The sequence below is a fragment of the Stenella coeruleoalba genome (genome assembly GCF_951394435.1).
Source record: "Stenella coeruleoalba genome assembly, contig: scaffold_102, whole genome shotgun sequence".
Taxonomy (NCBI): Eukaryota; Metazoa; Chordata; class Mammalia; order Artiodactyla; family Delphinidae; genus Stenella; species Stenella coeruleoalba.
The window spans coordinates 201-23730 of NW_027645966.1; the positions used below are offsets into that span (position 1 = coordinate 201).

General features: G+C 43.7%; 1 long non-coding RNA gene across 1 annotated transcript in view; it reads left to right on the top strand.

Moving 5' to 3' along the window:
* The first annotated feature begins 473 nt into the window (after positions 1-473).
* The window catches only part of LOC307181428, a 914212-nt gene continuing 891155 nt past the window's right edge, over positions 474-23530 (top strand). The window contains exon 1 of the long non-coding RNA XR_013826748.1: positions 474-559. This is a non-coding gene — a long non-coding RNA (uncharacterized lncRNA). The remainder of the gene's footprint in view (positions 560-23530) is intronic.

The following is a 23530-nucleotide window of genomic DNA, read 5'->3' on the forward strand; positions in this document are numbered from 1 at the left end:
GGAAGAACACCTTAAACCTGCAGAGTTAAGACCCGTGTAATGGGTACCATGCAATATGACTTCAAAAGGTCTTCATTTGCTCACCGAACCTCTCCAATCCTATCACTGCTGCGTTTATGCCCCTGTACACATGCTTGATTCTCTTTCAGAGACATAGCAATCCATAGATTTTAAGATACTTACTAGTCAGGTACATTCTTAGGCGTTTAATATGCGGTGTTGAGTCCATTTCGTTGAGCAAGGAGTAGCTCTTGTCTATTCCATATTTGACTTAAGGAACTTTATCTGTGCTCATTTCAATCTCTGGTTTTATGCAGCACCCCAACTCACCTTTCCCCTTAAGCAAGCATAAGTTGGTTTTCTAAATTTGAGACCCTGTTCTGTTCTGTAATTCAGTTCCTGTGTAGCCAAGTTTCCATTCCGTGTATTACTGATATCTTATGATGTTTCTTTTTCTGTGTGACTTATTTCAGTTAGAATCATCATACCTGAATCCACTCATTGTGCTGCTAAGGGCCTGATGACACAGATTTAATTGCTGAGTGATATTGCTTTGTAAGTAAATACCACAACTTTTTTATCCATTTTTCACTTTCTGTGATGTTGAACTTGTACTGTAATCGAGGTTCTTGTAAACAGAGCCGTTCCAAACGTTGGGGTGGCTGTGTCTTTTTGATTTTAATTTCCCTAAGCTATAGGACCATAAGTGGAAGTGCCCTAGGCTCTGTTGCTTTGTTTTTTAGATGTTTCAGGAAACACCATACACTTCTCCCTAGTGGTTGTTGGCAATTTACATCCCGCCCTTCAGCATAACAAGGCTCCCAGTTCTCCATGGCCTGTCCTGCCTTTCTGGATTTTACACTTTTTTCAGATGGCCCTTTTGACCGGGGGGAAGTGAGACTTCATTGTAGTGCAGATTTCCTTTGCAAGCTTGCTTGGTTGGCCAAAAAGGGCGTATGCGTTTTTTCCTGAATATATTCAGGAAAAAACGCATACGCCCTTTTTGGCCAAGTGCATCATTGTGGACGTTCTGCCTCTTTTCCTATGCTTTCAATGCAATTCCAGTCTACCTCCTGAAATCGGTTTCCTGCAATTCTGCCCGGCTTTCAAGTCCTCTTGGCAGCCTTACTTCAGTCTATTTTTGGACGATAGCTGTCATTTATAACTCTGCAGGTTTGTGAATTACAGTGCCCCTGAGCTCCTTTCTTCAACTCGCTTTCTTGTGACCTGGCCGCAACACCGCAGGATGGCTTCAGGCCCTAATCTGGTTCCGGCACGGCACACTGAGCCTTTGGTTATTTCCTCTTCCTGGTGGGAAATGAGAGTTAAATTTGCCCGTCCAGACACCTCCAGCTAGCCTCTCATTGGTTCTCGCTATTCCTGTTCATTTTCCGCAGAAATTGCAAACTGGGCCAAACAGGAGGTTAAAGGCGCTGACTCTCCAAGTGGGGAGGATGTTAGTAAAGCGTCTGGAACGTTGCACCCGAGTACCAGGGGAGGAAAACTGAGACATATTTGAACACGTCTCCCGTTCACATGGTTGATCATACTCTAGGTTCCACATGCATGTTTGAGCTGAAGGAAGAATACCTTAAACCTTGGTAGTTGAAACCCGTGGAATGGGTACCATGCAGTATGACTTCAAAGGGTCTTCATTTGCTCACGAATCTCTCCAATCCTATCACTGCTGCGTTTATGCCCCTGTACACATGCTTGATTCTCTTTCGGAGACATAGCAATCCATAGGTTTTAAGATACTTACTAGTCAGGTACATTCTTAGGCGTTTAATATGCGGTGTTGAGTCCATTTCGTTGAGCAAGGAGTAGCTCTTGTCTATTTCATATTTGGCTTAAGGAACTTTATCTGTGCTCATTTCAATCTCTGGTTTTATGCAGCACCCCAACTCACCTTTCCCCTTAAGCAAGCGTAAGTTGGTTTTCGAAATTTGAGACCCTGTTCTGTTCTGTAATTCAGTTCCTGTGTAGCCAACTTTCCATTCCGTGTATTACTGATATCTTATGATGTTTCTTTTTCTGTGTGACTTATTTCAGTTAGAATCACCATACCTGAATCCACTCATTGTGCTGCTAAGGGCCTGATGACACAGATTTCATTGCTGAGTGATATTGCTTTGTAAGTAAATTCCACAACTTCTTTATCCATTTTTCACTTTCTGTGATGTTGAACTTGTACTGTAAATGAGGTTCTTGTAAACAGAGCCGTTCCAAACTTTGGGGTGGCTGTGTCTTTTTGATTTTAATTTCCCTAAGCTATAGGACCATAAGTGGAAGTGCCCTAGGTTCTGTTGCTTTGTTTTTTAGATGTTTCAGGAAACACCATACACTTCTCCCTAGTGGTTGTTGGCAATTTACATCCCGCCCATCAGCATAACAAGGCTCCCAGTTCTCCATGGCCTGTCCTGCCTTTCTGGATTTTACACTTTTTTCAGATGGTCCTTTTGACCGGGGGGAAGTGAGACTTCATTGTAGTGCAGATTTCCTTTGCAAGCTTGCTTGGTTGGCCAAAAAGGGCGTATGCGTTTTTTCCTGAATATATTCAGGAAAAAACACATACGCCCTTTTTGGGCAAGTGCATCATTGTGGACGTTCTGCCTCTTTTCCTATGCTTTCAATGCAATTCCAGTCTACCTCCTGAAATCGGTTTCCTGCAATTCTGCCCCGCTTTCAAGTCCTCTTGGCAGCCTTACTTCAGTCTATTTTTGGACGATAGCTGTCATTTATAACTCTGCAGGTTTGTGAATTACAGTGCCCCTGAGCTCCTTTCTTCAACTTGCTTTCTTGTGAGCTGGCCGCAACACCACAGGATGGCTTCGGCCCTAATCTGGTTCCGGCATGGCACGCTGAGCCTTTGGTTATTTCCTCTTCCTGGTGGGAAATGAGAGTTAAATTTGCCCGTCCAGACACCTCCAGCTAGTCTCTCATTTGTTCTCGCTATTCCTGTTCATCTTCCGCAGAAATTGCAAACTGGGCCAAACAGGAGGTTAAAGGCGCTGACTCTCCTAGTGGGGAGAGTGTTAGTAAAGCGTCTGGAATGTTGTACCCGAGTACCAGGGGAGGAAAACTGAGACATATTTGAACACGTCTCCCGTTCACATGGTTGATCATACTTGGGTTCCACATGCATGTTTCAGCTGAAGGAAGAATACCTTAAACCTGGAGAGTTAAGACCCGTGTAATGGGTACCATGCAATATGACTTCAAAGGGTCTTCATTTGCTCACCGAACCTCTCCAATCCTATCACTGCTGCGTTTATGCCCCTGTACACATGCTTGATTCTCTTTCGGAGACATAGCAATCCATAGGTTTTAACATACTTACTAGTCAGGTACATTCTTAGGCGTTTAATATGCGGTGTTGAGTCCATTTCGTTGAGCAAGGAGTAGCTCTTGTCTATTCCATATTTGGCTTAAGGAACTTTATCTGTGCTCATTTCAATCTCTGGTTTTATGCAGCACCCCAACTCACCTTTACCCTTAAGCAAGCATAAGTTGGTTTTCTAAATTTGAGACGCTGTTCTGTTCTGTAATTCAGTTCCTGTGTAGCCAAGTTTACATTCCGTGTATTACTGATATCTTATGATGTTTCTTTTTCTGTGTGACTTATTTCAGTTAGAATCATCATACCTGAATCCACTCATTGTGCTGCTAAGGGCCTGATGACATAGATTTCATTGCTGAGTGATATTGCTTTGTAAGTGAATACCACAACTTCTTTATCCATTTTTCACTTTCTGCGATGTTGAACTTGTACTGTAAACGAGGTTCTTGTAAACAGAGCCGTTCCAAACTTTGGGGTGGCTGTGTCTTTTTGATTTTAATTTCCCTAAGCTATAGGACCATAAGTGGAAGTGCCCTAGGTTCTGTTGCTTTGTTTTTTAGATGTTTCAGGAAACACCATACACTTCTCCCGAGTGTCTGTTGGCAATTTACATCCCGCCCATCAGCATAACAAGGCTCCCAGTTCTCCATGGCCTGTCCTGCCTTTCTGGATTTTACACTTTTTTCAGATGGCCCTTTTGACCGGGGGGGAAGTGAGACTTCATTGTAGTGCAGATTTCCTTTGCAAGCTTGCTTGGTTGGCCAAAAAGGGCGTATGCGTTTTTTCCTGAATATATTCAGGAAAAAACGCATACGCCCTTTTTGGCCAAGTGCATCATTGTGGACGTTCTGCCTCTTTTCCTATGCTTTCAATGCAATTCCAGTCTACCTCCTGAAATCGGTTTCCTGCAATTCTGCCCCGCTTTCAAGTCCTCTTGGCAGCCTTACTTCAGTCTATTTTTGGACGATAGCTGTCATTTATAACTCTGCAGGTTTGTGAATTACAGTGCCCCTGAGCTCCTTTCTTCAACTCGCTTTCTTTTGAGCTGGCCGCAACACCGCAGGATGGCTTCAGGCCCTAATCTGGTTCCGGCCCGGCATGTGAGCCTTTGGTTAATTCCTCTTCCGGGTGGGAAATGAGAGTTAAATTTGCCCGTCCAGACACCTCCAGCTAGTCTCTCATTGGTTCTCCCTATTCCTGTACATCTTCCGCAGAAATTGCAAACTGGGCCAAACAGGAGGTTAAAGGCGCTGACTCTCCAAGTGGGGAGAGTGTTAGTAAAGCGTCTGGAATGTTGCACCCGAGTACCAGGGGAGGAAAACTGAGACATATTTGAACACGTCTCCCGTTCACATGGTTGATCATACTCTGGGTTCCACATGCATGTTTTAGCTGAAGGATGAATACCTTAAACCTGGAGAGTTGAGACCCGTGGAATGGGTACCATGCAATATGACTTCAAAGGGTCTTCATTTGCTCACTGAACATCTCCAATCCTATCACTGCTGCATTTATGCCCCTGTACACACGCTTGATTCTCTTTTGGAGACATAGCAATCCATAGGTTTTAAGATACTTACTAGTCAGGTACATTCTTAGGCGTTTAATATGGGGTTTTGAGTCCATTTCGTTGAGCAAGGAGTAGCTCTTGTCTATTCCATATTTGGCTTAAGGAAATTTATCTGTGCTCATTTCAATCTCTGGTTTTATGCAGCACCCCAACTCACCTTTCCCCTTAAGCAAACATAAGTTGGTTTTCTAAATTTGAGACCCTGTTCTGTTTTGGAATGCAGTTCCTGTGTAGCCAAGATTACATTCCGTGTATTAGTGATATCTTATGATGTTTCTTTTTCTGTGTGACTTATTTCAGTTAGAATCATCATACCTGAATCCACTCATTGTGCTGCTAAGTGCCTGATGACACAGATTTCATTGCTGAGTGATATTGCTTTGTAAGTAAATTCCACAACTTCTTTATCCATTTTTCACTTTCTGCGATGTTGAACTTGTACTGTAAATGAGGTTCTTGTAAACAGAGCCGTTCCAAACTTTGGGGTGGCTGTGTCTTTTTGATTTTAATTTCCTTAAGCTATAGGACCATAAGTGGAAGTGCCCTAGGTTCTGTTGCTTTGTTTTTTAGATGTTTCAGGAAACACCATACACTTCTCCCGAGTGGTTGTTGGCAATTTACATCCCGCCCATCAGCATAACAAGGCTCCCAGTTCTCCATGGCCTGTCCTGCCTTTCTGGATTTTACACTTTTTTCAGATGGCCCTTTTGACCGGGGAGAAGTGAGACTTCATTGTAGTGCAGATTTCCTTTGCAAGCTTGTTTGGTTGGCCAAAAAGGGCGTATGCGTTTTTTCCTGACTATATTCAGGAGTAGTAGAATATATTCAGGAAAAAACGCATATGCCCTTTTTGGCCAAGTGCATCATTGTGGACGTTCTGCCTCTTTTCCTATGCTTTCAATGCAATTCCAGTCTACCTCCTGAAATCGGTTTCCTGCAATTCTGCCCCGCTTTCAAGTCCTCTTGGCAGCCTTACTTCAGTATATTTTTGGACGATAGCTGTCATTTATAACTCTGCAGGTTTGTGAATTACAGTGCCCCTGAGCTCCTTTCTTCAACTCGCTTTCTTGTGACCTGGCCGCAACACCACAGAATGGCTTCAGGCCCTAATCTGGTTCTGGCACGGCACGCTGAGCCTTTGGTTAATTCCTCTTCCTGGTGGGAAATGAGAATTAAATTTGCCCGGCCAGACACCTCCAGCTAGTCTCTCATTGGTTCTCACTATTCCTGTTCATCTTCCGCAGAAATTGCAAACTGGGCCAAACAGGAGGTTAAAGGCACTGACTCTCCAAGTCGGGAGAGTGTTAGTAAAGCATCTGGAATGTTGCACCCGAGTACCAGGGTACGAAAACTGAGACATATTTGAACACGTCTCCCGATCACATGGTTGATCATACTCTAGGTTCCACATTCATGTTTTAGCTGAAGGAAGAATACCTTAAACCTGGGTAGATGAAACCCTTGGAATGGGTACCATGCAATATGACTTCAAAGGGTCTTCATTTGCTCACGAACCTCTCCAATCCTATCACTGCTGCGTTTATGCCCCTGTACACATGCTTGATTCTCTTTCGGAGACATAGCAATCCATAGGTTTTAAGATACTTACTAGTCAGGTACATTCTTAGGCGTTTAATATGCGGTGTTGAGTCCATTTCGTTGAGTAAGGAGTAGCTCTTGTCTATTCCATATTTGGCTTAAGGAACTTTATCTGTGCTCATTTCAATCTCTGGTTTTATGCAGCACCCCAACTCACCTTTCCCCTTAAGCAAGCATAAGTTGGTTTTCTAAATTTGAGACCCTGTTCTGTTCTGTAATTCAGTTCCTGTGTAGCCAAGTTTCCGTTCCGTGTATTACTGATATCTTATGATGTTTCTTTTTCTGTGTGACTTATTTCAGTTAGAATCATCATACCTGAATCCACTCATTGTGCTGCTAAGGGCCTGATGACATAGATTTCATTGCTGAGTGATATTGCTTTGTAAGTGAATACCACAACTTCTTTCTCCATTTTTCACTTTCTGCGATGTTGAACTTGTACTGTAAACGAGGTTCTTGTAAACAGAGCCGTTCCAAACTTTGGGGTGGCTGTGTCTTTTTGATTTTAATTTCCCTAAGCTATAGGACCATAAGTGGAAGTGCCCTAGGCTCTGTTGCTTTGTTTTTTAGATGTTTCAGGAAACACCATACACTTCTCCCGAGTGTCTGTTGGCAATTTACATCCCGCCCATCAGCATAACAAGGCTCCCAGTTCTCCATGGCCTGTCCTGCCTTTCTGGATTTTACACTTTTTTCAGATGGCCCTTTTGACCGGGGGGAAGTGAGACTTCATTGTAGTGCAGATTTCCTTTGCAAGCTTGCTTGGTTGGCCAAAAAGGGCGTATGCGTTTTTTCCTGAATATATTCAGGAAAAAACGCATACGCCCTTTTTGGCCAAGTGCATCATTGTGGACGTTCTGCCTCTTTTCCTATGCTTTCAATGCAATTCCAGTCTACCTCCTGAAATCGGTTTCCTGCAATTCTGCCCCGCTTTCAAGTCCTCTTGGCAGCCTTACTTCAGTCTATTTTTGGACGATAGCTGTCATTTATAACTCTGCAGGTTTGTGAATTACAGTGCCCCTGAGCTCCTTTCTTCAACTCGCTTTCTTTTGAGCTGGCCGCAACACCGCAGGATGGCTTCAGGCCCTAATCTGGTTCCGGCCCGGCATGCTGAGCCTTTGGTTAATTCCTCTTCCGGGTGGGAAATGAGAGTTAAATTTGCCCGTCCAGACACCTCCAGCTAGTCTCTCATTGGTTCTCCCTATTCCTGTACATCTTCCGCAGAAATTGCAAACTGCGCCAAACAGGAGGTTAAAGGCGCTGACTCTCCAAGTGGGGAGAGTGTTAGTAAAGCGTCTGGAATGTTGCACCCGAGTACCAGGGTGGGAAAACTGAGACATATTTGAACACGTCTCCCGTTCACATGGTTGATCATACTCTGGGTTCCACATGCATGTTTTAGCTGAAGGATGAATACCTTAAACCTGGAGAGTTGAGACCCGTGGAATGGGTACCATGCAATATGACTTCAAAGGGTCTTCATTTGCTCACTGAACCTCTCCAATCCTATCACTGCTGCGTTTATGCCCCTGTACACACGCTTGATTCTCTTTTGGAGACATAGCAATCCATAGGTTTTAAGATACTTACTAGTCAGGTACATTCTTAGGCGTTTAATATGGGGTGTTGAGTCCATTTCGTTGAGCAAGGAGTAGCTCTTGTCTATTCCATATTTGGCTTAAGGAAATTTATCTGTGCTCATTTCAATCTCTGGTTTTATGCAGCACCCCAACTCACCTTTCCCCTTAAGCAAGCATAAGTTGGTTTTCTAAATTTGAGACCCTTTTCTGTTCTGTAATTCAGTTCCTGTGTAGCCAAGTTTACATTCCGTGTATTAGTGATATCTTATGATGTTTCTCTTTCTGTGTGACTTATTTCAGTTAGAATCATCATACCTGAATCCACTCATTGTGCTGCTAAGGGCCTGATGACACAGATTTCATTGCTGAGTGATATTGCTTTGTAAGTAAATTCCACAACTTCTTTATCCATTTTTCACTTTCTGCGATGTTGAACTTGTACTGTAAATGAGGTTCTTGTAAACAGAGCCGTTCCAAACTTTGGGGTGGCTGTGTCTTTTTGATTTTAATTTCCCTAAGCTATAGGACCATAAGTGGAAGTGCCCTAGGTTCTGTTGCTTTGTTTTTTAGATGTTTCAGGAAACACCATACACTTCTACCGAGTGGTTGTTGGCAATTTACATCCCGCCCATCAGCATAACAAGGCTCCCAGTTCTCCATGGCCTGTCCTGCCTTTCTGGATTTTACACTTTTTTCAGATGGCCCTTTTGACCGGGGGGAAGTGAGACTTCATTGTAGTGCAGATTTCCTTTGCAAGCTTGCTTGGTTGGCCAAAAAGGGCGTATGCGTTTTTTCCTGAATATATTCAGGAAAAAACGCATATGCCCTTTTTGGCCAAGTGCATCATTGTGGACGTTCTGCCTCTTTTCCTATGCTTTCAATGCAATTCCAGTCTACCTCCTGAAATCGGTTTCCTGCAATTCTGCCCCGCTTTCAAGTCCTCTTGGCAGCCTTACTTCAGTCTATTTTTGGACGATAGCTGTCATTTATAACTCTGCAGGTTTGTGAATTAAGTGCCCCTGAGCTCCTTTCTTCAACTTGCTTTCTTGTGACCTGGCCGCAGCACCGCAGGATGGCTTCAGGCCCTAATCTGGTTCTGGCATGGCACGCTGAGCCTTTGGTTATTTCCTCTTCCTGGTGGGAAATGAGAGTTAAATTTGCCCGTCCAGACACCTCCAGCTAGTCTCTCATTGGTTCTCGCTATTCCTGTTAATCTTCCGCAGAAATTGCAAACTGGGCCAAACAGGAGGTTAAAGGGACTGACTCTCCAAGTGGGGAGAGTGTTAGTAAAGCGTCTGGAATGTTGCACCCGAGTACCAGGGTACGAAAACTGAGACATATTTGAACATGTCTCCCGATCACATGGTTGATCATATTCTGGGTTCCACATGCATGTTTTAGCTGAAGGAAGAATACCTAAAACCTGGGTAGTTGAAACCCGTGGAATGGGTACCATGCAATATGACTTCAAAGGGTCTTCATTTGCTCACGAACCTCTCCAATCCTATCACTGCTGCGTTTATGTCCCTGTACACATGCTTGATACTCTTTCGGAGACATAGCAATCTATAGGTTTTAAGATACTTACTAGTCAGGTACATTCTTAGGCGTTTAATATGCGGTGTTGAGTCCATTTCGTTGAGCAAGGAGTAGCTCTTTTCTATTCCATATTTGGCTTAAGGAACTTTATCTGTGCTCATTTCAATCTCTGGTTTTATGCAGCACCCCAACTCACCTTTACCCTTAAGCAAGCATAAGTTGGTTTTCTAAATTTGAGACCCTGTTCTGTTCTGTAATTCAGTTCCTGTGTAGCCAAGTTTCCATTCCGTGTATTACTGATATCTTATGATGTTTCTTTTTCTGTGTGACTTATTTCAGTTAGAATCATCATACCTGAATCCACTCATTGTGCTGCTAAGGGCCTGATGACATAGATTTCATTGCTGAGTGATATTGCTTTGTAAGTAAATACCACAACTTCTTTATCCATTTTTCACTTTCTGCTATGTTGAACTTGTACTGTAAACGAGGTTCTTGTAAACAGAGGCGTCCCAAACTTTGGGGTGGCTGTGTCTTTTTGATTTTAATTTCAGTAAGCTATAGGACCATAAGTGGCAGTGCCCTAGGCTCTGTTGCTTTGTTTTTTAGATGTTTCAGGAAACACCATACACTTCTCCCGAGTGTCTGTTGGCAATTTACATCCCGCCCATCAGCATAACAAGGCTCCCAGTTCTCCATGGCCTGTCCTGCCTTTCTGGATTTTACACTTTTTTCAGATGGCCCTTTTGACCGGGGGGAAGTGAGACTTCATTGTAGTGCAGATTTCCTTTGCAAGCTTGCTTGGTTGGCCAAAAAGGGCGTATGCGTTTTTTCCTGAATATATTCAGGAAAAAACGCATACGCCCTTTTTGGCCAAGTGCATCATTGTGGACGTTCTGCCTCTTTTCCTATGCTTTCAATGCAATTCCAGTCTACCTCCTGAAATCGGTTTCCTGCAATTCTGCCCCGCTTTCAAGTCCTCTTGGCAGCCTTACTTCAGTCTATTTTTGGACGATAGCTGTCATTTATAACTCTGCAGGTTTGTGAATTACAGTGCCCCTGAGCTCCTTTCTTCAACTTGCTTTCTTGTGACCTGGCCGCAGCACCGCAGGATGGCTTCAGGCCCTAATCTGGTTCCGGCATGGCACGCTGAGCCTTTGGTTAATTCCTCTTCCGGGTGGGAAATTAGAGTTAAATTTGCCCGTCCAGACACCTCCAGCTAGTCTCTCATTGGTTCTCCCTATTCCTGTACATCTTCCGCAGAAATTGCAAACTGGGCCAAACAGGAGGTTAAAGGCGCTGACTCTCCAAGTGGGGAGAGTGTTAGTAAAGCGTCTGGAATGTTGCACCCGAGTACCAGGGGAGGAAAACTGAGACATATTTGAACACGTCTCCCGTTCACATGGTTGATCATACTCTGGGTTCCACATGCATGTTTTAGCTGAAGGATGAATACCTTAAACCTGGAGAGTTGAGACCTGTGGAATGGGTACCATGCAATATGACTTCAAAGGGTCTTCATTTGCTCACTGAACCTCTCCAATCCTATCACTGCTGCGTTTATGCCCCTGTACACACGCTTGATTCTCTTTTGGAGACATAGCAATCCATAGGTTTTAAGATACTTACTAGTCAGGTACATTCTTAGGCGTTTAATATGGGGTTTTGAGTCCATTTCGTTGAGCAAGGAGTAGCTCTTGTCTATTCCATATTTGGCTTAAGGAAATTTATCTGTGCTCATTTCAATCTCTGGTTTTATGCAGCACCCCAACTCACCTTTCCCCTTAAGCAAGCATAAGTTGGTTTTCTAAATTTGAGACCCTGTTCTGTTTTGGAATGCAGTTCCTGTGTAGCCAAGTTTACATTCCGTGTATTAGTGATATCTTATGATGTTTCTTTTTCTGTGTGACTTATTTCAGTTAGAATCATCATACCTGAATCCACTCATTGTGCTGCTAAGGGCCTGATGACACAGATTTCATTGCTGAGTGATATTGCTTTGTAAGTAAATTCCACAACTTCTTAATCCATTTTTCACTTTCTGCGATGTTGAACTTGTACTGTAAATGAGGTTCTTGTAAACAGAGCCATTCCAAACTTTGGGGTGGCTGTGTCTTTTTGATTTTAATTTCCCTAAGCTATAGGACCATAAGTGGAAGTGCCCTAGGTTCTGTTGCTTTGTTTTTTAGATGTTTCAGGAAACACCATACACTTCTCCCGAGTGTCTGTTGGCAATTTACATCCCGCCTATCAGCATAACAAGGCTCCCAGTTCTCCATGGCCTGTCCTGCCTTTCTGGATTTTACACTTTTTTCAGATGGCCCTTTTGACCGGGGGGAAGTGAGACTTCATTGTAGTGCAGATTTCCTTTGCAAGCTTGCTTGGTTGGCCAAAAAGGGCGTATGCGTTTTTTCCTGAATATATTCAGGAAAAAACGCATACGCCCTTTTTGGCCAAGTGCATCATTGTGGACGTTCTGCCTCTTTTCCTATGCTTTCAATGCAATTCCAGTCTACCTCCTGAAATCGGTTTCCTGCAATGCTGCCCCGCTTTCAAGTCCTCTTGGCAGCCTTACTTCAGTCTATTTTTGGACGATAGCTGTCATTTATAACTCTGCAGGTTTGTGAATTACAGTGCCCCTGAGCTCCTTTCTTCAACTTGCTTTCTTGTGACCTGGCCGCAGCACCGCAGGATGGCTTCAGGCCCTAATCTGGTTCCGGCATGGCACGCTGAGCCTTTGGTTAATTCCTCTTCCGGGTGGGAAATTAGAGTTAAATTTGCCCGTCCAGACACCTCCAGCTAGTCTCTCATTGGTTCTCCCTATTCCTGTACATCTTCCGTAGAAATTGCAAACTGGGCCAAACAGGAGGTTAAAGGCGCTGACTCTCCAAGTGGGGAGAGTGTTAGTAAAGCGTCTGGAATGTTGCACCCGAGTACCAGGGGAGGAAAACTGAGACATATTTGAACACGTCTCCCGATCACATGGTTGATCATACTCTGGGTTCCACATGCATGTTTTAGCTGAAGGATGAATACCTTAAACCTGGAGAGTTGAGACCTGTGGAATGGGTACCATGCAATATGACTTCAAAGGGTCTTCATTTGCTCACTGAACCTCTCCAATCCTATCACTGCTGCGTTTATGCCCCTGTACACACGCTTGATTCTCTTTTGGAGACATAGCAATCCATAGGTTTTAAGATACTTACTAGTCAGGTACATTCTTAGGCGTTTAATATGGGGTTTTGAGTCCATTTCGTTGAGCAAGGAGTAGCTCTTGTCTATTCCATATTTGGCTTAAGGAAATTTATCTGTGCTCATTTCAATCTCTGGTTTTATGCAGCACCCCAACTCACCTTTCCCCTTAAGCAAGCATAAGTTGGTTTTCTAAATTTGAGACCCTGTTCTGTTTTGGAATGCAGTTCCTGTGTAGCCAAGTTTACATTCCGTGTATTAGTGATATCTTATGATGTTTCTTTTTCTGTGTGACTTATTTCAGTTAGAATCATCATACCTGAATCCACTCATTGTGCTGCTAAGGGCCTGATGACACAGATTTCATTGCTGAGTGATATTGCTTTGTAAGTAAATTCCACAACTTCTTTATCCATTTTTCACTTTCTGCGATGTTGAACTTGTACTGTAAATGAGGTTCTTGTAAACAGAGCCATTCCAAACTTTGGGGTGGCTGTGTCTTTTTGATTTTAATTTCCCTAAGCTATAGGACCATAAGTGGAAGTGCCCTAGGTTCTGTTGCTTTGTTTTTTAGATGTTTCAGGAAACACCATACACTTCTCCCGAGTGTCTGTTGGCAATTTACATCCCGCCCATCAGCATAACAAGGCTCCCAGTTCTCCATGGCCTGTCCTGCCTTTCTGGATTTTACAGTTTTTTCAGATGGCCCTTTTGACCGGGGGGAAGTGAGACTTCATTGTAGTGCAGATTTCCTTTGCAAGCTTGCTTGGTTGGCCAAAAAGGGCGTATGCGTTTTTTCCTGAATATATTCAGGAAAAAACGCATACGCCCTTTTTGGCCAAGTGCATCATTGTGGACGTTCTGCCTCTTTTCCTATGCTTTCAATGCAATTCCAGTCTACCTCCTGAAATCGGTTTCCTGCAATTCTGCCCCGCTTTCAAGTCCTCTTGGCAGCCTTACTTCAGTCTATTTTTGGACGATAGCTGTCATTTATAACTCTGCAGGTTTGTGAATTACAGTGCCCCTGAGCTCCTTTCTTCAACTCGCTTTCTTTTGAGCTGGCCGCAACACCGCAGGATGGCTTCAGGCCCTAATCTGGTTCCGGCCCGGCATGCTGAGCCTTTGGTTAATTCCTCTTCCGGGTGGGAAATGAGAGTTAAATTTGCCCGTCCAGACACCTCCAGCTAGTCTCTCATTGGTTCTCCCTATTCCTGTACATCTTCCGCAGAAATTGCAAACTGCGCCAAACAGGAGGTTAAAGGCGCTGACTCTCCAAGTGGGGAGAGTGTTAGTAAAGCGTCTGGAATGTTGCACCCGAGTACCAGGGGAGGAAAACTGAGACATATTTGAACACGTCTCCCGTTCACATGGTTGATCATACTCTGGGTTCCACATGCATGTTTTAGCTGAAGGATGAATACCTTAAACCTGGAGAGTTGAGACCCGTGGAATGGGTACCATGCAATATGACTTCAAAGGGTCTTCATTTGCTCACTGAACCTCTCCAATCCTATCACTGCTGCGTTTATGCCCCTGTACACACGCTTGATTCTCTTTTGGAGACATAGCAGTCCATAGGTTTTAAGATACTTACTAGTCAGGTACATTCTTAGGCGTTTAATATGGGGTGTTGAGTCCATTTCGTTGAGCAAGGAGTAGCTCTTGTCTATTCCATATTTGGCTTAAGGAAATTTATCTGTGCTCATTTCAATCTCTGGTTTTATGCAGCACCCCAACTCACCTTTCCCCTTAAGCAAGCATAAGTTGGTTTTCTAAATTTGAGACCCTTTTCTGTTCTGTAATTCAGTTCCTGTGTAGCCAAGTTTACATTCCGTGTATTAGTGATATCTTATGATGTTTCTCTTTCTGTGTGACTTATTTCAGTTAGAATCATCATACCTGAATCCACTCATTGTGCTGCTAAGGGCCTGATGACACAGATTTCATTGCTGAGTGATATTGCTTTGTAAGTAAATTCCACAACTTCTTTATCCATTTTTCACTTTCTGCGATGTTGAACTTGTACTGTAAATGAGGTTCTTGTAAACAGAGCCGTTCCAAACTTTGGGGTGGCTGTGTCTTTTTGATTTTAATTTCCCTAAGCTATAGGACCATAAGTGGAAGTGCCCTAGGTTCTGTTGCTTTGTTTTTTAGATGTTTCAGGAAACACCATACACTTCTACCGAGTGGTTGTTGGCAATTTACATCCCGCCCATCAGCATAACAAGGCTCCCAGTTCTCCATGGCCTGTCCTGCCTTTCTGGATTTTACACTTTTTTCAGATGGCCCTTTTGACCGGGGGGAAGTGAGACTTCATTGTAGTGCAGATTTCCTTTGCAAGCTTGCTTGGTTGGCCAAAAAGGGCGTATGCGTTTTTTCCTGAATATATTCAGGAAAAAACGCATATGCCCTTTTTGGCCAAGTGCATCATTGTGGACGTTCTGCCTCTTTTCCTATGCTTTCAATGCAATTCCAGTCTACCTCCTGAAATCGGTTTCCTGCAATTCTGCCCCGCTTTCAAGTCCTCTTGGCAGCCTTACTTCAGTCTATTTTTGGACGATAGCTGTCATTTATAACTCTGCAGGTTTGTGAATTAAGTGCCCCTGAGCTCCTTTCTTCAACTTGCTTTCTTGTGACCTGGCCGCAGCACCGCAGGATGGCTTCAGGCCCTAATCTGGTTCTGGCATGGCACGCTGAGCCTTTGGTTATTTCCTCTTCCTGGTGGGAAATGAGAGTTAAATTTGCCCGTCCAGACACCTCCAGCTAGTCTCTCATTGGTTCTCGCTATTCCTGTTAATCTTCCGCAGAAATTGCAAACTGGGCCAAACAGGAGGTTAAAGGGACTGACTCTCCAAGTGGGGAGAGTGTTAGTAAAGCGTCTGGAATGTTGCACCCGAGTACCAGGGTACGAAAACTGAGACATATTTGAACATGTCTCCCGATCACATGGTTGATCATATTCTGGGTTCCACATGCATGTTTTAGCTGAAGGAAGAATACCTAAAACCTGGGTAGTTGAAACCCGTGGAATGGGTACCATGCAATATGACTTCAAAGGGTCTTCATTTGCTCACGAACCTCTCCAATCCTATCACTGCTGCGTTTATGTCCCTGTACACATGCTTGATACTCTTTCGGAGACATAGCAATCTATAGGTTTTAAGATACTTACTAGTCAGGTACATTCTTAGGCGTTTAATATGCGGTGTTGAGTCCATTTCGTTGAGCAAGGAGTAGCTCTTTTCTATTCCATATTTGGCTTAAGGAACTTTATCTGTGCTCATTTCAATCTCTGGTTTTATGCAGCACCCCAACTCACCTTTACCCTTAAGCAAGCATAAGTTGGTTTTCTAAATTTGAGACCCTGTTCTGTTCTGTAATTCAGTTCCTGTGTAGCCAAGTTTCCATTCCGTGTATTACTGATATCTTATGATGTTTCTTTTTCTGTGTGACTTATTTCAGTTAGAATCATCATACCTGAATCCACTCATTGTGCTGCTAAGGGCCTGATGACATAGATTTCATTGCTGAGTGATATTGCTTTGTAAGTAAATACCACAACTTCTTTATCCATTTTTCACTTTCTGCTATGTTGAACTTGTACTGTAAACGAGGTTCTTGTAAACAGAGGCGTCCCAAACTTTGGGGTGGCTGTGTCTTTTTGATTTTAATTTCAGTAAGCTATAGGACCATAAGTGGCAGTGCCCTAGGCTCTGTTGCTTTGTTTTTTAGATGTTTCAGGAAACACCATACACTTCTCCCGAGTGTCTGTTGGCAATTTACATCCCGCCCATCAGCATAACAAGGCTCCCAGTTCTCCATGGCCTGTCCTGCCTTTCTGGATTTTACACTTTTTTCAGATGGCCCTTTTGACCGGGGGGAAGTGAGACTTCATTGTAGTGCAGATTTCCTTTGCAAGCTTGCTTGGTTGGCCAAAAAGGGCGTATGCGTTTTTTCCTGAATATATTCAGGAAAAAACGCATACGCCCTTTTTGGCCAAGTGCATCATTGTGGACGTTCTGCCTCTTTTCCTATGCTTTCAATGCAATTCCAGTCTACCTCCTGAAATCGGTTTCCTGCAATTCTGCCCCGCTTTCAAGTCCTCTTGGCAGCCTTACTTCAGTCTATTTTTGGACGATAGCTGTCATTTATAACTCTGCAGGTTTGTGAATTACAGTGCCCCTGAGCTCCTTTCTTCAACTTGCTTTCTTGTGACCTGGCCGCAGCACCGCAGGATGGCTTCAGGCCCTAATCTGGTTCCGGCATGGCACGCTGAGCCTTTGGTTAATTCCTCTTCCGGGTGGGAAATTAGAGTTAAATTTGCCCGTCCAGACACCTCCAGCTAGTCTCTCATTGGTTCTCCCTATTCCTGTACATCTTCCGCAGAAATTGCAAACTGGGCCAAACAGGAGGTTAAAGGCGCTGACTCTCCAAGTGGGGAGAGTGTTAGTAAAGCGTCTGGAATGTTGCACCCGAGTACCAGGGGAGGAAAACTGAGACATATTTGAACACGTCTCCCGTTCACATGGTTGATCATACTCTGGGTTCCACATGCATGTTTTAGCTGAAGGATGAATACCTTAAACCTGGAGAGTTGAGACCTGTGGAATGGGTACCATGCAATATGACTTCAAAGGGTCTTCATTTGCTCACTGAACCTCTCCAATCCTATCACTGCTGCGTTTATGCCCCTGTACACACGCTTGATTCTCTTTTGGAGACATAGCAATCCATAGGTTTTAAGATACTTACTAGTCAGGTACATTCTTAGGCGTTTAATATGGGGTTTTGAGTCCATTTCGTTGAGCAAGGAGTAGCTCTTGTCTATTCCATATTTGGCTTAAGGAAATTTATCTGTGCTCATTTCAATCTCTGGTTTTATGCAGCACCCCAACTCACCTTTCCCCTTAAGCAAGCATAAGTTGGTTTTCTAAATTTGAGACCCTGTTCTGTTTTGGAATGCAGTTCCTGTGTAGCCAAGTTTACATTCCGTGTATTAGTGATATCTTATGATGTTTCTTTTTCTGTGTGACTTATTTCAGTTAGAATCATCATACCTGAATCCACTCATTGTGCTGCTAAGGGCCTGATGACACAGATTTCATTGCTGAGTGATATTGCTTTGTAAGTAAATTCCACAACTTCTTAATCCATTTTTCACTTTCTGCGATGTTGAACTTGTACTGTAAATGAGGTTCTTGTAAACAGAGCCATTCCAAACTTTGGGGTGGCTGTGTCTTTTTGATTTTAATTTCCCTAAGCTATAGGACCATAAGTGGAAGTGCCCTAGGTTCTGTTGCTTTGTTTTTTAGATGTTTCAGGAAACACCATACACTTCTCCCGAGTGTCTGTTGGCAATTTACATCCCGCCTATCAGCATAACAAGGCTCCCAGTTCTCCATGGCCTGTCCTGCCTTTCTGGATTTTACACTTTTTTCAGATGGCCCTTTTGACCGGGGGGAAGTGAGACTTCATTGTAGTGCAGATTTCCTTTGCAAGCTTGCTTGGTTGGCCAAAAAGGGCGTATGCGTTTTTTCCTGAATATATTCAGGAAAAAACGCATACGCCCTTTTTGGCCAAGTGCATCATTGTGGACGTTCTGCCTCTTTTCCTATGCTTTCAATGCAATTCCAGTCTACCTCCTGAAATCGGTTTCCTGCAATGCTGCCCCGCTTTCAAGTCCTCTTGGCAGCCTTACTTCAGTCTATTTTTGGACGATAGCTGTCATTTATAACTCTGCAGGTTTGTGAATTACAGTGCCCCTGAGCTCCTTTCTTCAACTTGCTTTCTTGTGACCTGGCCGCAGCACCGCAGGATGGCTTCAGGCCCTAATCTGGTTCCGGCATGGCACGCTGAGCCTTTGGTTAATTCCTCTTCCGGGTGGGAAATTAGAGTTAAATTTGCCCGTCCAGACACCTCCAGCTAGTCTCTCATTGGTTCTCCCTATTCCTGTACATCTTCCGTAGAAATTGCAAACTGGGCCAAACAGGAGGTTAAAGGCGCTGACTCTCCAAGTGGGGAGAGTGTTAGTAAAGCGTCTGGAATGTTGCACCCGAGTACCAGGGGAGGAAAACTGAGACATATTTGAACACGTCTCCCGATCACATGGTTGATCATACTCTGGGTTCCACATGCATGTTTTAGCTGAAGGATGAATACCTTAAACCTGGAGAGTTGAGACCTGTGGAATGGGTACCATGCAATATGACTTCAAAGGGTCTTCATTTGCTCACTGAACCTCTCCAATCCTATCACTGCTGCGTTTATGCCCCTGTACACACGCTTGATTCTCTTTTGGAGACATAGCAATCCATAGGTTTTAAGATACTTACTAGTCAGGTACATTCTTAGGCGTTTAATATGGGGTTTTGAGTCCATTTCGTTGAGCAAGGAGTAGCTCTTGTCTATTCCATATTTGGCTTAAGGAAATTTATCTGTGCTCATTTCAATCTCTGGTTTTATGCAGCACCCCAACTCACCTTTCCCCTTAAGCAAGCATAAGTTGGTTTTCTAAATTTGAGACCCTGTTCTGTTTTGGAATGCAGTTCCTGTGTAGCCAAGTTTACATTCCGTGTATTAGTGATATCTTATGATGTTTCTTTTTCTGTGTGACTTATTTCAGTTAGAATCATCATACCTGAATCCACTCATTGTGCTGCTAAGGGCCTGATGACACAGATTTCATTGCTGAGTGATATTGCTTTGTAAGTAAATTCCACAACTTCTTTATCCATTTTTCACTTTCTGCGATGTTGAACTTGTACTGTAAATGAGGTTCTTGTAAACAGAGCCATTCCAAACTTTGGGGTGGCTGTGTCTTTTTGATTTTAATTTCCCTAAGCTATAGGACCATAAGTGGAAGTGCCCTAGGTTCTGTTGCTTTGTTTTTTAGATGTTTCAGGAAACACCATACACTTCTCCCGAGTGTCTGTTGGCAATTTACATCCCGCCCATCAGCATAACAAGGCTCCCAGTTCTCCATGGCCTGTCCTGCCTTTCTGGATTTTACAGTTTTTTCAGATGGCCCTTTTGACCGGGGGGAAGTGAGACTTCATTGTAGTGCAGATTTCCTTTGCAAGCTTGCTTGGTTGGCCAAAAAGGGCGTATGCGTTTTTTCCTGAATATATTCAGGAAAAAACGCATACGCCCTTTTTGGCCAAGTGCATCATTGTGGACGTTCTGCCTCTTTTCCTATGCTTTCAATGCAATTCCAGTCTACCTCCTGAAATCGGTTTCCTGCAATTCTGCCCCGTTTTCAAGTCCTCTTGGCAGCCTTACTTCTGTCTATTTTTGGACGATAGCTCTCATTTATAACTCTGCAGGTTTGTGAATTACAGTGCCCCTGAGCTCCTTTCTTCAACTTGCTTTCTTGTGACCTGGCCGCAACACTGCAGGATGGCTTCAGGCCCTAAACTGGTTCCGGCACGGCACGCTGAGCCTTTGGTTATTTCCTCTTCCTGGTGGGAAATGAGAGTTAAATTTGCCCGTCCAGACACCTCCAGCTAGTCTCTCATTGGTTCTCGCTATTCCTGTTCATCTTCCGCAGAAATTGCAAACTGGGCCAAACAGGAGGTTAAAGGGACTGACTAGCCAAGTGGGGAGAGTGTTAGTAAAGCGTCTGGAATGTTGCACCCGAGTACCAGGGTACGAAAACTGAGACATATTTGAACACGTCTCCCGATCACATGGTTGATCATACTCTAGGTTCCACATGCATGTTTTAGCTGAAGGAAGAATACCTTAAACCTGGGTAGTTAAAACCCGTGGAATGGGTACCATGCAATATGACTTCAAAGGGTCTTCATTTGCTCACGAACCTCTCCAATCCTATCACTGCTGCGTTTATGCCCCTGTACACATGCTTGATTCTCTTTTGGAGACATAGCAATCTATAGGTTTTAAGATACTTACTAGTCAGGTACATTCTTAGGCGTTTAATATGCGGTGTTGAGTCCATTTCGTTGAGCAAGGAGTAGCTCTTGTCTATTCCATATTTGGCTTAAGGAACTTTATCTGTGCTCATTTCAATCTCTGGTTTTATGCAGCACCCCAACTCACCTTTCCCCTTAAGCAAGCATAAGTTGGTTTTCTAAATTTGAGACCCTGTTCTGTTCTGTAATTCAGTTCCTGTGTAGCCAAGTTTACATTCCGTGTATTACTGATATCTTATGATGTTTCTTTTTCTGTGTGACTTATTTCAGTTAGAATCATCATACCTGAATCCACTCATTGTGCTGCTAAGGGCCTGATGACACAGATTTCATTGCTGAGTGATATTGCTTTGTAAGTAAATACCACAACTTCTTTCTCCATTTTTCACTTTCTGCGATGTTGAACTTGTACTGTAAACGAGGTTCTTGTAAACAGAGCCGTTCCAAACTTTAGGGTGGCTGTGTCTTTTTTATTTTAATTTCCCTAAGCTATAGGACCATAAGTGGAAGTGCCCTAGGTTCTGTTGCTTTGTTTTTTAGATGTTTCAGGAAACACCATACACTTTTCCTGAGTGGTTGTTGGCAATTCATATCCCGCCCATCAGCTTTACAAGGCTCCCAGTTCTCCATGGCCTGTCCTGCCTTTCTGGATTTTACACTTTTTTCAGATGGCCCTTTTGACCGGGGGGAAGTGAGACTTCATTGTAGTGCAGATTTCCTTTGCAAGCTTTCTTGGTTGGCCAAAAAGGGCGTATGCGTTTTTTCCTGAATATATTCAGGAAAAAACGCATACGCCCTTTTTGGCCAAGTGCATCATTGTGGACGTTCTGCCTCTTTTCCTATGCTTTCAATGCAATTCCAGTCTACCTCCTGAAATCGGTTTCCTGCAATTCTGCCCCGCTTTCAAGTCCTCTTGGCAGCCTTACTTCAGTCAATTTTTGGACAATAGCTGTCATTTATAACTCTGCAGGTTTGTGAATTACAGTGCCCCTGAGCTCCTTTCTTCAACTCGCTTTCTTGTGAGCTGGCCGCAACACCGCAGGATGGCTTCAGGCCCTAATCTGGTTCCGGCACGGCACGCTGAGCCTTTGGTTAATTCCTCTTCCTGGTGGGAAATGAGAGTTAAATTTGCCCGTCCAGACACCTCCAGCTAGCCTCTCATTGGTTCTCGCTATTCCTGTTCATCTTCCGCAGAAATTGCAAACTGGGCCAAACAGGAGGTTAAAGGGACTGACTCTCCAAGTCGGGAGAGTGTTAGTAAAGCGTCTGGAATGTTGCACCCGAGTACCAGGGGAGGAAAACTGAGACATATTTGAACACGTCTCCCGATCACATGGTTGATCATACTCTAGGTTCCACATGCATGTTTTAGCTGAAGGAAGAATACCTTAAACCTGGGTAGTTGAAAACCGTGGAATGGGTACCATGCAATATGACTTCAAAGGGTCTTCATTTGCTCACCGAACCTCTCCAATCCTATCACTGCTGCGTTTATGCCCCTGTACACAGGCTTGATTCTCTTTCGGAGACATAGCAATCCATAGGTTTTAAGATACTTACAAGTCATGTACATTCTTAGGCGTTTAATATGCTGTGTTGAGTCCATTTTGTTGAGCAAGGAGTAGCTCTTGTCTATTCCATATTTGGCTTAAGGAACTTTATCTGTGCTCATTTCAATCTCTGGTTTTATGCAGCAACCCAACTCACCTTTCCCCTTAAGCAAGCATAAGTTGGTTTTCTAAATTTGAGACCCTGTTCTGTTCTGTAATTCAGTTCCTGTGTAGCCAAGTTTCCATTCCGTGTATTACTGATATCTTATGATGTTTCTTTTTCTGTGTGACTTATTTCAGTTAGAATCATCATACCTGAATCCACTCATTGTGCTGCTAAGGGCCTGATGACACAGATTTCATTGCTGAGTGATATTGCTTTGTAAGTAAATACCACAACTTCTTTATCCTTTTTTCACTTTCTGTGATGTTGAACTTGTACTGTAAACGAGGTTCTTGTAAACAAAGCCGTTCGAAATTTTGGGGTGGCTGTGTCTTTTTGATTTTAAATTCCCTAAGCTATAGGACCATAAGTGGAAGTGCCCTAGGCTCTGTTGCTTTGTTTTTTAGATTTTTCAGGAAACACCATACACTTCTCCCGAGTGGTTGTTGGCAATTTACATCCCGCCCTTCAGCATAACAAGGCTCTCAGTTCTCCAAGGCCTGTCCTGCCTTTCTGGGTTTTACACTATTTTCAGATGGCCCTTTTGACCGGGGGGAAGTGAGACTTCATTGCAGTGCAGATTTCCTTTGCAAGCTTGTTTGGTTGGCCAAAAAGGGCGTATGCGTTTTTTCCTGAATATATTCAGGAAAAAACGCATACGCCCTTTTTGGCCAAGTGCATCATTGTGGACGTTCTGCCCCTTTACCTATGCTTTCAATGCAATTCCAGTCTACCTCCTGAAGTCGGTTTCCTGCAATTCTGCCCCGCTTTCAAGTCCTCTTGGCAGCCTTACTTCAGTCTATTTTTGGACGATAGCTGTCATTTATAACTCTGCAGGTTTGTGAATTACAGTGCCCCTGAGCTCCTTTCTTCAACTCGCTTTCTTTTGAGCTGGCCGCAACACCGCAGGATGGCTTCAGGTCCTAATCTGGTTCCGGCACGGCACGCTGAGCCTTTGGTTATTTCCTCTTCCTGGTGGGAAATGAGAGTTAAATTTGCCCGTCCAGACACCTCCAGCTAGCCTCTCATTGGTTCTCGCTATTCCTGTTCATCTTCCGCAGAA